This window comes from Podarcis pityusensis (assembly GCF_964106645.2).
Source record: "Podarcis pityusensis genome assembly, chromosome: 4".
In the NCBI taxonomy this organism is placed as follows: Eukaryota; Metazoa; Chordata; class Lepidosauria; order Squamata; family Lacertidae; genus Podarcis; species Podarcis pityusensis.
The window spans coordinates 36,625,942-36,640,393 of NC_138027.1; positions in this window are offsets into that span (position 1 = coordinate 36,625,942).

Consider the following 14,452-nt stretch of genomic DNA (forward strand, 5'->3'; position numbering starts at 1 on the left):
AGGGGTGGCTAACACCCCAGAGGACAGGATCACACTTCAAAACGACCTTGACAGATTAGAGAACTGGGCCAAAACAAACAAGATGAATTTTAACAGGGAGAAATGTAAAGTATTGCATTTGGGCAAAAAAAATGAGAGGCACAAATACAAGATGGGTGACACCTGGCTTGAGAGCAGTACATGTGAAAAGGATCTAGGAGTCTTGGTTGACCACAAACTTGACATGAGCCAACAGTGTGACGCGGCAGCTAAAAAAGCCAATGCAATTCTGGGCCTCATTAATAGGAGTATAGCATCTAGATCAAGGGAAGTAATAGTGCCACTATATTCTGCTCTGGTCAGACCTCACCTGGAGTACTGTGTCCAGTTCTGGGTACCACAGTTCAAGAAGGACACTGACAAACTGGAACGTGTCCAGAGGAGGGCAACCAAAATGGTCAAAGGCCTGGAAACGATGCCTTATGAGGAACGGCTAAGGGAGCTGGGCATGTTTAGCCTGGAGAAGAGGAGGTTAAGGGGTGATATGATAGCCATGTTCAAATATATAAAAGGATGTCACATAGAGGAGGGAGAAAGGTTGTTTTCTGCTGCTCCAGAGAAGTGGACACGGAGCAATGGATCCAAACTACAAGAAAGAAGATTCCACCTAAACATTAGGAAGAACTTCCTGACAGTAAGAGCTGTTCGACAGTGGAATTTGCTGCCAAGGAGTGTGGTGGAGTCTCCTTCTTTGGAGGTCTTTAAGCAGAGGCTTGACAACCATATGTCAGGAGTGCTCTGATGGTGTTTCCTGCTTGGCAGGGGGTTGGACTCGATGGCCCTTGTGGTCTCTTCCAACTCTATGATTCTATGATTCTATGATTCTAGTAGTGAATGTGCCATTCTCTGTCCTCCAGTCGGGGGAAAAAATACTTTTAAATAAAGCCAACAAACTTAAGCAATATGTGTGTACCTGTGCTAAGTAGTTCTGAAAACAAAAGAATGATGGGAAACATTCAGATTGGAAGGAAGAGCAAATAAGGCAAGATTGGAGCTCTGTCCTGCAGTCAAACAATTTGTGAGTTCCTTATCATTCATGCTCCTGGAAAAAAAAAGAGTATATTAGAGTACTTTCATGGGTAGCTCAGAAACTGGATTTTGTGCATCTCTACAATGGGTTAAGCCACAGAGCCTAGGGCTTGCCAGTCAGAAGGTCGGTGGTTCGAATCCCCACGACGGTGTGAGCTTGGTTCCTGCTCCTGCCCACCTAGCAGTTCGAAAGCACGTCAAAGTGCAAGTAGATAAATAGGTACCGCTCTTGTGGGAAGGTAAACGGCATTTCCGTGCGCTGCTCTGGTTCGCCAGAAGCGGCTTAGTCATGCTGGCCACATGACCACATGAAGCTGTACACCGGCTCCCTCAGTCAATAAAGCGAGATGAGCGCCACAACCCCAGAGTCGGCCACAACTGGACTTAATGGTCAGGGGTCCCTTTACCTTTGCAATGCTATCACACCCACCTACGTTATCCATGACCACAAAGGCACTGTTTTCAAACTCATGTTTTTTTCCTCCACCACCATCAGTATCACCTTTTCACTTGGCAGAGCCTGCACACCTGGGAGAAAAGGCCATAAAGAATGCCCATGGGATGATTTAAAATGCATTGCCAGATAGATGGGCATTTGTATTCAAATTTATAATTCTTCACAACATTCTTTTCCCCTGTTTCTTGAGAACACAACCCACATTTGGATAAATGTGACATCCACCATGTTACTAAAGCGAGGGAAAGTTGGTCAGGTTACAATGGGCTGGATTTTATTTCCTTTGGACTCCTGGAAGTGCAGTGCCATGAAACCAACTATTTCACCTATCTCCAGTTGAAATAGTTTCCAGACTCACAAAAGCATCATAACAGAAAGAGCCTCTCTAGGGTGATTTTGTTTGGATGAAAATGACTGCTATTTATCAGATAGTCACTCATGAAGGACCCCTATGATACTGTGCTTTTATTTCAACATTCCCGTACTCATTACACTGGGCAACAATTTTTTACTTTTTGAATGTTGTCTAGATTTCTACAACTGATTTAGGGTATTTTTGCACTGCTGAATCAGGAAATGGCATCCTTTTCTCTCCATCAGGTCAGGTTTACTGTAAACTGAATGGTGGGCATTGAGAAAGGTAAGTACACGTAAATTGCATGTTGCTTCACCATTTTTCAAACTTCAGGGCTTGAACTTCCATTTCTTGGAACTCCTGGAATGCTCAGCGGCAGGGAGGTCTCTCTTCAGAGTCCAGCAGTAGTCAGCCATCATGACTGCGTCCCAGCGACCCTGATACCTGGTGTCCATCACTTTCATGTCCTGATGGAATCTCTCCCCCTGCTCGTCACTCATTGAACCCAGGTTCTCTGGAAACCGGTCCATATGTGAAAATAGGTAGTGCATCTTGACGCTCATGTTGCAGCCCAGGTTTCTGAAAGCAGTCAGCATGTTGTTGACAAGTTCTGCGTAGTTTCTGGCCTTATCGTTGCCAAGAAAGTTCTTCACTACCAGAACAAATGCCTTCCATGCTTCCAGTTCCACTTCGCTCATTGAGTTTCCGAACTCTGGATCTCTGATGAGCTGACGGATCTGAGGACCGTCAAAGATGCCAGCTTTCAACTTCTCCATGGTCAATCCTGGAAAAGCCTGGCACAAGGGTGTTAGGGGTGGCTAACACCCCAGAGGACAGGATCACACTTCAAAACGACCTTGACAGATTAGAGAACTGGGCAAAAACAAACAAGATGAATTTTAACAGGGAGAAATGTAAAGTATTGCACTTGGGCAAAAAAAAATGAGAGGCGCAAATACAAGATGGGTGACACCTGGCTTGAGAGCAGTACATGTGAAAAGGATCTAGGAGTCTTGGTTGACCACAAACTTGACATGAGCCAACAGTGTGGCGCAGCAGCTAAAAAAGCCAATGCAATTCTGGGCTGCATCAATAGGAGTATAGTATCTAGATCAAGGGAAGTAATAGTGCCACTGTATTCTGCTCTGGTCAGACCTCACCTGGAGTACTGTGTCCAGTTCTGGGCACCACACTTCAAGAAGGACACTGACAAACTGGAACGTGTCCAGAGGAGGGCAACCAAAATGGTCAAAGGCCTGGAAACGATGCCTTATGAGGAACGGCTAAGGGACCTGGGCATGTTTAGCCTGGAGAAGAGGAGGTTAAGGGGTGATATGAAAGCCATGTTCAAATATAGAAAAGGATGTCACATAGAGGAGGGAGAAAGGTTGTTTTCTGCTGCTCCAGAGAAGCGGACACGGAGCAATGGATCCAAACTACAAGAAAGAAGATTCCACCTAAACATTAGGAAGAACTTCCTGACAGTAAGAGCTGTTCGACAGTGGAATTTGCTGCCAAGGAGTGTGGTGGAGTCTCCTTCTTTGGAGGTCTTTAAGCAGAGGCTTGACAACCATATGTCAGGAGTGCTCTGATGGTGTTTCCTGCTTGGCAGGGGGTTGGACTCGATGGCCCTTGTGGTCTCTTCCAACTCTATGATTCTATGATTCTATGATTCTAAGTAAGTGAAGCAGTCACCATCCTTGTCCAGAGCCTTGGTGAACTGCTTAATTAAGCCAAGCTTGATGTGCAGCGGTGGGAAGAGTATTCTGTCTCTGTCCACCAGAGGGTCGTTGATGACGTTCCTTTCTTTGCAAGGCACCAATTCCTCCCGCACAGGCTAGTCCTTCTTCATGTAATGCTGAGCACGGTCCCTACTATCCCACATGCACAGAAAACATGGGTACTTGGTGAAGCCAGACTGTTGTCCCAACAAAAAGTTCACCATCTTCAGGTCAACACAAATAAACCACTTATGCTGATCATAACCAATTTTCTCCAGCACATACTTCAACGCTTCATAGTTCTCCTTCAGTGTACTCGAGTGAGCCAGGGGTATAGAGGCAAACTGGTTGCCGTTGTGTAGCAGAACACATTTCAGTGATTGCTTGCTGCTGTCAATGAACAGTCTCCAATCTTTGGGTTCGTACTGTGGCACTCCAAGCTTGAGAAGAAGCTGCGCAATATCTGCACAGTACACCAAGTCCTTCTCTTCCGAGAAAAAACGGAGGTACTCTTGATGCCTGTTGCGGAAGAAGCTGATGCGAGCACTGTCAGAGAGGAGGTTTTTTTCCTTCAATCTGGATGCCAACAGTTCGGCAGAGTCCTTTGACAAGCTGAGGTCGCAATCTAGATCATTCAACTCCTTTTGGGAAAATGGATGTGGAGCATCATCTTCAAGAACCACTTCTTCTTCTTCATGTCCTTCAACACTGGAGGCATCTTCGTCACTAATGTCAGGAAGTTCTCCGAAGATAGGCACTGGAATTTCATCACAATGAGCTACAGGACGACGTGCTGATTGAAGATCAGGATACTTCCTGGGGTGGCTGCCCCATTAACTTAGTTTTGATCCTCCAACTTTATGCTTTGCCGCACCAATTTATGGAAGATTTTGAGGTTTTATGACTTCAAACTGATCCCTTTTCAACATAATCACCCAGAACTATCAGACCTGAATACTTCTTGTCATTAAAATAATCATTTCCAATCAAAGCAATTATTCGACATGGCATTTTACCCCCACCAACTTCTTCTAAAATGCTCCACACAAGCATACATGTGAACAAAAACGTTAAAAAAAAACATGTGGCCATAGCTCAAAAACTTGACCTGATTGAGCAAAACCAATGTGATTTTTGGATTCAGCACATCAGATTCGTCCTAAATCAACTGAAAAAACGCAGACAACAAATTTTTTGTTGACCAGTGTTATAGGTAAGAGTTTAATGCAATGTCTCAGTGGCAAATCGTCTTCGTATTTTTTCCCTTCTGAAGTGTCACAGCCCATGAATGCAGCATCCAGACAATTACAATTTCATGATGCAATTTCAAAAGCTCTTCTAAACAAGAACAGGTTCCTATGTCCTGCAAAAATGACTTTCATTTAGCATATCTAGGCAATACTTGTACATGCTTAGACAGAAGTTTTGTACACTGTTTGCTGCAATGAGACTGGCTGGCATGAAGAATTTGCAATCATTAACAAAACTAAGCACACCAAAGGAAGCGTTTTGTTATGTTACATCCCCTTTACAACAAAAGAAGATGAAAATGTCAAAGTTGACATCTTGCTGTGTTGGTTCATGGTCAGTGGTTCACTGGGTCATATGAACGAAAAGCCTCCCTTTTGGGATGCTGCCATTGGGGGACTATTGTTCTACCTCATGGGATTTGTCACCTGTGCTTCTTAACTTCTATGTCACATTGAATGGGGTGAAGGACTTATTCACTGTTGCCACAAATGGCAATATTAGAAATATGTGGTAATTAGGGAGCCTGTGCAATATTGTGATTGGAGTGTCAGACTAAGACCTGGGAGGTCAGGATTCAAATCCTCACTCAGCCATGAAGCTCACTGGGTAACCTCGGGCCAGTCACTGCCTCTTAACCTAACCTACCTCACAGAGTTGTTGTGGTATTAAATGTGGAGGGGGAGAACCATGTACACCACTATGAGCTCCTTGGAGAAAAGAGTGTGATATATATGCAATGAATAAATAAAAAGTATATTTCAGTAAGTCATTAGAAAAAGCTTCTTAACAATAAGAGAAGTTCAGCAACGGAATCAGTTATTGGGTGGAAGGCGATCGCTCAAGGGAGGCCTTCAAACAGAGCCATACGCTCTGTTAGAGACAGTCAAAATCTGGATTTCCTGCACCTTGAGTTGGAAGGGTCCAGTGGCAGTCAATGTGCTACTCTCCAGATGTTGCTGGACTATAACACCCATCATCCTTGACTATTGGCCATGCTGGCTGGGGCTGATAGAAGTTTAGCAGTTTCTGGAGGGTACCACACTGGCTACCTCTGATTGACTCCAAGAGGTTGGCATAGATTGTCTACAATGTCCTCTCCAACTCTATGATTCTAATGCATCCCAGATGAAAAGTCACGCCACAATCACAAAAACACTCAAAATGGCACAGCACTGTTAAATTGAAACAGGATGCGTGTTAAAATGATAAACTGTGCTTCCTGCTAAACATTTACAAGCACAGAGTGTGTGTTTTGCATGCAAAGAGCCATAAATATTAGAGGAAATGTAATCTGATCCAATTAGCTAGAAATTCTGTTCCTGAACATCCTCTAAAAATTTGCTTTGATGGAGATGACTAATCAGTCAATGTTGTGTTATGTATGAACCCCACTCAATAAAACATCAGTGCAGGAGGTAAGTCAACAAGCAACATGCTTTCCTAAATCAAGGACAGAGCTTGGTTTTTCAAAGTTACAGTCCACGGCCAAAGAGTTAATAAGCATGCCATTGCTGCATACCTATGGGTCCCCTAAACTATCACAGCATGTGGGATTTATCAAGCACATAGCTCCGTTGGAATTTATTGAGAAGATTAGCATGTCTGGCTCCCATTAGTGCTAATCGGAAGACTGCATGTAAATGGCTGGCAATCTGATCAGAGGATAAACTCCTTGGAGTGTGGAAAATAAGAAAACAATGAAATTCACGGTTCCCTCTGCTACCAGTGATGGAATTTCATCTGAATAGTCAATACACAATTATTTTTCCATCAATAATGCTTGTATATACAGAAACCTGCTAATTCACTCACTCACTCACTCCCCCCCCCGCCTCGTTGTTATTTTTCTCTTCTACTGCTGCTATTTTCATGCTTTTCTTCCTTGACTCTGCAAGCAAAGGACAAGAATTGGTCTTGAGTAGAACTAGCTGAGAACAGGATCCATATTTCATATATCTTTTGAAGTCCATGGTTCTAATGAAAGCCTTCTTGCTCTCATATGGCAGAACTGAGAAGTGTAGAAAGAGTGGGCATATATTTAATACGCAAGGGGCAGGATTCAGCTATTACTAAAACATAAAGATGGATTATAGAATTCACTCTGTGTAATTCTTAGGTTGTCAACGTGTTTAACCCTATGGATTTAGTTTCCACCCAGCCACAACAACTGCAATCAACTTTTCACTTTAAAAAGAGGGTTAAAAATCTGAAGGTCTCATCAGAGTTTCTTAGGAACAGACCTAGGGGCATGGGAAGCTGCTGTATACCAGGTCAGATGATTTGTCCATCTTACCCAGTATTGTCTGCTCAGACTGGCAACATCAGGCAGAAGCCCTCACCATTCTTTTAACAGGCTATGCCAAAGATTTAATTTCCCCCCTTTGGCATTCAAAGCATGTGCTGTGGCACTCACATTCACCTTGCAGGCTGCCCACGGACATCTGGTTGGCCACTGTCAGAACAGAATGGGCCATTAGCTTGACCCAGCAGCCTCAATCTTAAGTTCTAAGTAAATATTTGCATTTTAAACTTGATAAATGAGGTCCAAAAAAACCCTCTCTCTCTCTTCTTCATCCAGAAATAATATTGTTATTCTACCCCTTGCCACACACATGATCAATAATAAATGTTAGCTGTAAATATTTGCTCAGTAGTGCTGTAATGCATTAATCTTGAGAACAATGGGAATTCATTGTGCAATACAGTATTTTTTAAATAAAACACACACACACAAGAAAAATGAAAAGCAGTCACTGCTGTTATCTGCCAGAAGGGTCTATCTTTTGCTTGATTTGATTTTTTTATTCTTAAACCTTATCTGTATCTGCATTGCATGGTTTCCTTTGAAAAACTTGTTGTAAGATTTTCGTTGACTTTTCCGTTCTACAGTATTATTGCTATGGGGAAGTCCTCTTTTTCTGGCAAGATTATCAGCACAGTCCATGAACAGCAGCTTCCAAATGATCGCTGGCACTGACAGGATGGCTTTTCTCTTTCTTTTATTCCTCTGGCGGCAAAAATGGATATTTAATTCTTTGCACCTGTAGTCAATTACCCATTCAATACAACTTGCATTTTACAGTGATTAGTTGATTTGCCAATCTGAAAGGCAGCCGGGTTTACGATAGCCAGCTTGCACAACAGAAAAAAAGCAAAATCTTCCTAAAACAGATTATTTTCATTTTTAAAAACCAAAACCCAAAAACCTCAAATGGATCACTCTTGTTTCTAAATTAGGATTCTCTCCCCCCCCACCCCGCTTCCCAACTAAGCATTTATTTTGCTTCTACAAAGGAAGTCTTAGACAGATATTTTCAATTAAAGTCGCACCTTCCATTAAGCAGACTCAATGCTTTTAGGATTTTAGCAAGATAATAGCCTTCTTCTGGCATTCTTCTCACCCACACGCAATTACCACAAGATGGAGGGTGAGGATGATCCCATTGAAGCTGAATGCTTGAAGCAATGAGGAATCTGCTTTAACTGAGTAGGCTCCCCGTGCAGTTAAGGGACGCGGGTGGTGCTGTGGTCTAAACCACAGAGCCTAGGGCTTACCGATCGGAAGGTCGGCAGTTTGAATCCCCACGACAGGGTGACCTCCTGTTGTTCGGTCCCAGCTCCTACCCACCTAGCAGTTTGAAAGCACGTCAAGTGCAAGTAGATAAATAGGTACTGCTCCGGCAGGGAGGTAAACGGCATTTCTGTGCACTGTTCTGGTTCTCCAGAAGTGGCTTAGTCATGCTGGCCACATGACCTGCTGTCTGCAGACAAACACCGGCTCCCGCAGCCTATAGAGCGAGATGAGCGCTGCAACCCCAGAGTCATCTGCAACTGGACCTAGGTCAGGGGTTCCTTTAACTTTACCCCATGCAGTTAAGAAAGTAGATGGCAGGGAGGGGCTGCAGGAAAGGTGATAGGAACATGTCACCAATGGGCAAATGGGCTTGTCCTTGCTGTCCTCCTTTGCATAATGGTACTCGCATTTGTGAGGAAAGAGAATAAATGAATTAGACTAATAATAGCCTCCCTTCTCCTAATAAAGGAGCAAATGTGCTTCAAGTGCAGTCATACTTTGGATGTCGAACGGAATCCATTCCAGAAGTCCATTCAACTTCCAAAGCATTCAAAAACCGAAGCTCCTGCAGCCAATCAGGAGCTGCGGAAGCCCCGTCGGATGCTTGGCTTCCAAAAGAACGTTCGAAAACCAGAACAGTCACTTCTGGGTTTTGATCGTTCAGGAGCCAAAACGTTCGAGAACTAGGCTGTTTGAAAACAAAGGTACGACTGTATTTTGATTTCCTGTTGTTAGGGCACTATCTCTTGGAAATCCATTGGCACCACTTTCAGGGAGTTGATAACCCCCTGGTTCATCAGTTAAGAACATTGCCAAAAGTTCTAGGAAGATGTTTACTGAATAAATTTTAGTTTTCTGAAAGAAGCACATATGAGGACTCCAACCTAAGCAAACCCTAGACACCACCAAGAAACACACACACACACATCTCCATACTCCCATTTTCACTTTCCCTGGCAGTGCAAGTCCTGGCTTTTAAGAGTCAGCTGGAACTATTTCCTCTTCTAATATAAGCCCAGCAAAATTGTTGAGCTTTTTCTGGGAAATGCCCCAAAATAGTAATTTAAAGATTTTGGAGCTGTTTTTGCTGCTTTTTCCATCTCGTTGCCATACATTCCACCTCCCCCCCCCCATGCCATTTTTACACCCAAAGACCAGGACATGTCAGGAATTTTCCTGACTATGGCAAGCCTATTTCAGCATTGCACCTATTTCCTGCTTATGGAAGGTTATGGGCTTACTTGCATCTGCTGGTCAGGGCCTCACCCTCAACAGGGGATAGACCATAAGGTAAGATGGTAACTTGGTCCATTATTGATAAAGAATGGCCAGACTCACTTCTGAAACAAAAGATGTACCAGAATGGGAAAGCCTAGCTGCTCCTGAACAGTTGATAGGGTGGGCCTTGCAGGCTATGCTTGCTGATGGAAAGAGATCTTTGGCAATGAAAAAATCCTTAAATAAGAGACACGGGGGAATGATTAATGGGGACACAGAAAGGGCTGAACTCCTCAATGCCTTCTTTGCCTCAGTCTTCTCCGATAAAGAAAACAATGCCCGACCTGAAGAATTTGGAGCAAATGATTCAGCAAAGGAAACACAGCCCAGAATAACTAAGGAGATAGTACAAGAATACTTGGCTAGTCTAGATGTATTCAAGTCTCCAGGGGCAGATGAACTGCATCCAAGAGTATTAAAAGAACTGGCAGATGTGATCTCAGAACCACTGGCAGTCATCTTTGAGAATTCCTGGAGAACAGGCGAAGTCCCGGCAGACTGGAGGAGGGCAAATGTTGTCCCTATTTTCAAAAGGGGGAAAAGAGAGGACCCAAATAATTACCGCCCAGTCAGTCTGACATCAATACCAGGGAAGATTCTGGAGCAGATCATTAAGCAAACAGTCTGTGAGCACCTAGAAAGGAATGCTGTGATCACCAATAGTCAGCATGGATTTCTGAAAAATAAGTCATGTCAGACTAACCTGATCTCGTTTTTTGACAGAATTACAAGCCTGGTAGATGAAGGGAACATAGTGGATGTAGCCTACCTTGATTTCAGCAAGGCATTTGACAAGGTGCCCCATGATATTCTTGTAAAGAAGCTGGTAAAATGCGGTCTTGACTATGCTACCACTCAGTGGATTTGTAACTGGCTGACTGACCGAACCCAAAGGGTGCTCATCAATGGTTCCTCTTCATCCTGGAGAAGAGTGACTAGTGGGGTGCCACAGGGTTCTGTCTTGGGCCCGGTCTTATTCAACATCTTTATCAACGACTTGGATGATGGACTCAAGGGCATCCTGATCAAATTTGCAGATGACACCAAACTGGGAGGGGTGGCTAACACCCCAGAGGACAGGATCACACTTCAAAATGACCTTGACAGATTAGAGAACTGGGCCAAAACAAACAAGATGAATTTTAACAGGGAGAAATGTAAAGTATTGCACTTGGGCAAAAAAAATGAGAGGCACAAATACAAGATGGGTGACACCTGGCTTGAGAGCAGTACATGTGAAAAGGATCTAGGAGTCTTGGTTGACCACAAACTTGACATGAGCCAACAGTGTGACGCGGCAGCTAAAAAAGCCAATGCAATTCTGGGCTGCATCAATAGGAGTATAGCATCTAGATCAAGGGAAGTAATAGTGCCACTGTATTCTGCTCTGGTCAGACCTCACCTGGAGTACTGTGTCCAGTTCTGGGCACCACAGTTCAAGAAGGACACTGACAAACTGGAACGTGTCCAGAGGAGGGCAACCAAAATGGTCAAAGGCCTGGAAATGATGCCTTATGAGGAACGGCTAAGGAAGCTGGGCATGTTTAGCCTGGAGAAGAGGAGGTTAAGGGGTGATATGAAAGCCATGTTCAAATATAGAAAAGGATGTCACATAGAGGAGGGAGAAAGGTTGTTTTCTGCTGCTCCAGAGAAGCGGACACGGAGCAATGGATCCAAACTACAAGAAAGAAGATTCCACCTAAACATTAGGAAGAACTTCCTGACAGTAAGAGCTGTTCGACAGTGGAATTTGCTGCCAAGGAGTGTGGTGGAGTCTCCTTCTTTGGAGGTCTTTAAGCAGAGGCTTGACAACCATATGTCAGGAGTGTTCTGATGGTGTTTCCTGCTTGCCAGGGGGTTGGACTCGATGGCCCTTGTGGTCTCTTCCAACTCTATGATTCTATGAAAACAAAAATTGAATTATACTTCTGTAATACAGTGCGAAACATATAATGTGCCTGCATCTTAAATGAAATTATGCTTGCCTCTCAGCCACCAAAATTCTGGCAGAGGGGGAAATTAATAGCAGGGAGGAAAAATGGAAAGGTGAACTCTTTTGAAATGTACATTAATGAGGTCTAAGATCATGCAATTATTAATGAATGTTGGGAAGTTATCAGTATGGGGTGAAGAAATCAGTAGGGGAAGAAAACCTGGGAAATGATGACTAGGACTGCTCCTCTCCAACTTGTTATTTATTTATTGCATTTATATCTCAGCTTTTTGTCCAAGGAAGTCAAGCTGGTGTACATGGTTCTCCCCTTCTTCATTTAATCCCCACAGCAACTCTGTGGTGCAGGTTAGGCAGAGAGGCAGTGGCTGGCCCAGTGAACTTCATGGCCAAGTGGGGATTTGTACCTTTGACTCCTAGGTTCTAGTCTGATACTTGAAGCATTGTGCCACACTGGCTTGAAATCTGGCATGTCCATTCTCCAACTCAGGGCCCCCCAAGATCAGTTTGGACACAAAGACAGGATATAAGTGCAGTTGGTAGTTGCTAGTGACTCCCAGCTGGTTGCCCGGGAACATACAAAGACAAGGGAATGTTTCTTACCATCCAGTTTTTATTCAGTATTTACAGAGAGAGGCTATAGAACCCAGCCTCTTGGATAGTGGTGTTGTCCCGAGTGAATCTCCACTCCCTGTCTCTCCGACTTCCTCATTCGTCATTCTCGTCATCTCTCCTACGGGTGCTGCTACATGCCCTCTGTCTTTGAGCTCTTTGCTCTCCTACTTTCAAGGCTCGCCGGCCTCTGGGAGGAGTGGTCTGGAATGCTTTACAAAGACACTATGTCCATTGGCTATCGCCCCCCTAGTGCTTCCTCCTCCTCCTCCATTATTCCCCAACTTTTCTCCTCATCTGCCTCTGAGCTGTGATCTCCCTCAAACCCCTGTTGTAAATCTAAACTGTCTTCCTCCTCCCTGGATGGGTCAAGCTGGGGAGGTGGTCTCCACCATTCCTCCTCTGTCCAGTCCCTGAAAGTATGGTACTGGTTTACACACTAGGCAAGAGCTGAAGACCACCTTCTTGGTACTATGTCTCGTTTCACTTCACAGGCTTCATATTGTCTGGAAACTGCAAGAGTCAATCTTGTGAGCCTCTGTTATTTTCTATGCCTTAAGCTGACAGGTTTATCTACCTAGGTCCAAATCTCAAATTATACGGTACTTGGTCCAAGCCCCAGAATCCATGACACTTGTGTTTGGGCTATGGAACTATTTAGAGCTAAATGAAAAGCAGAGCCAACCCCAGGACTGAAGGGGCTCACTGTATATTACCCTTTGGAAGGCTCCCTTCTATACCAGTCAAGTCCTCCTCCTGCCATGGGCATTGTGGGTTTAATGGGTAGTGGCAGCACTCAACTTTGGTGCTAAGCAGTTACCATTTAAATTTCCCACAATGCCCCTCCCTAAACTGTACTCCATGTAACATGGAAAAATTTAAATGTCAGCTGCTCAGTGATGGGTCCTGGTGGACTTCAGCAACTGTTTGAGGTTATCATGTGGTGATGAATTTAATGAAAGGCACTGCATATTCACAAAAGGCACCCATACGTTATTACATGCTTCCTTAGCCCTGAAAACCAACTCTGGGAAGACTTAAGTTAAGTCCTCCTGAGCAGCATTTGGCAAATCATGTAAGTGTTTGGGGAAGACTCCCCATGTGGTTTTCAGCATCTTTACATTTCCATATCTGCAGTGATTTATTTGGAATTATCTACTGTGAGAAAACACATATACCCTTGTGACATTCCTCTGTGCCTCCTGGGTGATCCTTCTAATTTTGTCCCTCCTGAAACCTAAATTGTTTACTATTGTTCCATTCATCATAATGCATGTTAGAATAAATCAAGCATTATGCTGAGATTAGTTTGGAGCTGTGGAAAACAAAACCCAGTGTAAATCACGGCAGAAGAAACAACGCAATGAACACAGGCGTGCATCTAATGAATAGAATACATTTTTCAGCATTGATTTTCTGGTTTCATGAAGTGCATAATATTTCACTGAGAACTGGAAAATCTCTCAGGAACTCTAGTTTGAAGAAATGATTAATATATCTGCTATAAAAAAATTCATGTGGTGTGCTTTCCCTTCAGAATCCTATATTGTATGACAACTTTTCATTGCAGAACCTTGCCAATGATGAGAGCCTAAAATGCTATATGGAAAGAAAATGTGGTCATCTTCTATCATGCCTGCATAATGACATAAAAGGAAACAGTGTGGCTTAATGTTTATTTTTTTGTGTGAAAGGGGGAAATCCTTATTGTAATAATGTCACTTCTACCATTAGCAGGAGTGAATTTGCTTCATGCCCTACCCCTTACCTGAAGGAGACTCCATTGGAATTCCCTGAGGGGACGTGGCAAGGAGGTCACCTGGGTAAGTGTGACCAATTGTGGTAGAGCAGATCTGGCCAATCCGACCTCTACTTGTCCACATTCTGCTCACTTGCTAATGGAAAGAAATGAATTTGGTACGTCTAGTTATTGTTTATTGTTGAATTTGGTCTCTTTGGTAGCATTGGTATATAGTGTAGGGCAACTGAGCAAATTAAGGTCACCTGCTCTCACCTATTAATTCACTATTGATTTGTGGATCTTATATTATATTTCATATATATATATATTTCATTATATAACCATTCCACCAATATGCTGGCTTTTGAGTCTTTTTCAGAGGTGGGGGGGGGGGGAATAGCCACCTGTCTGACAGGGAAAGCTATACTAAAGATCTTGCCAAGT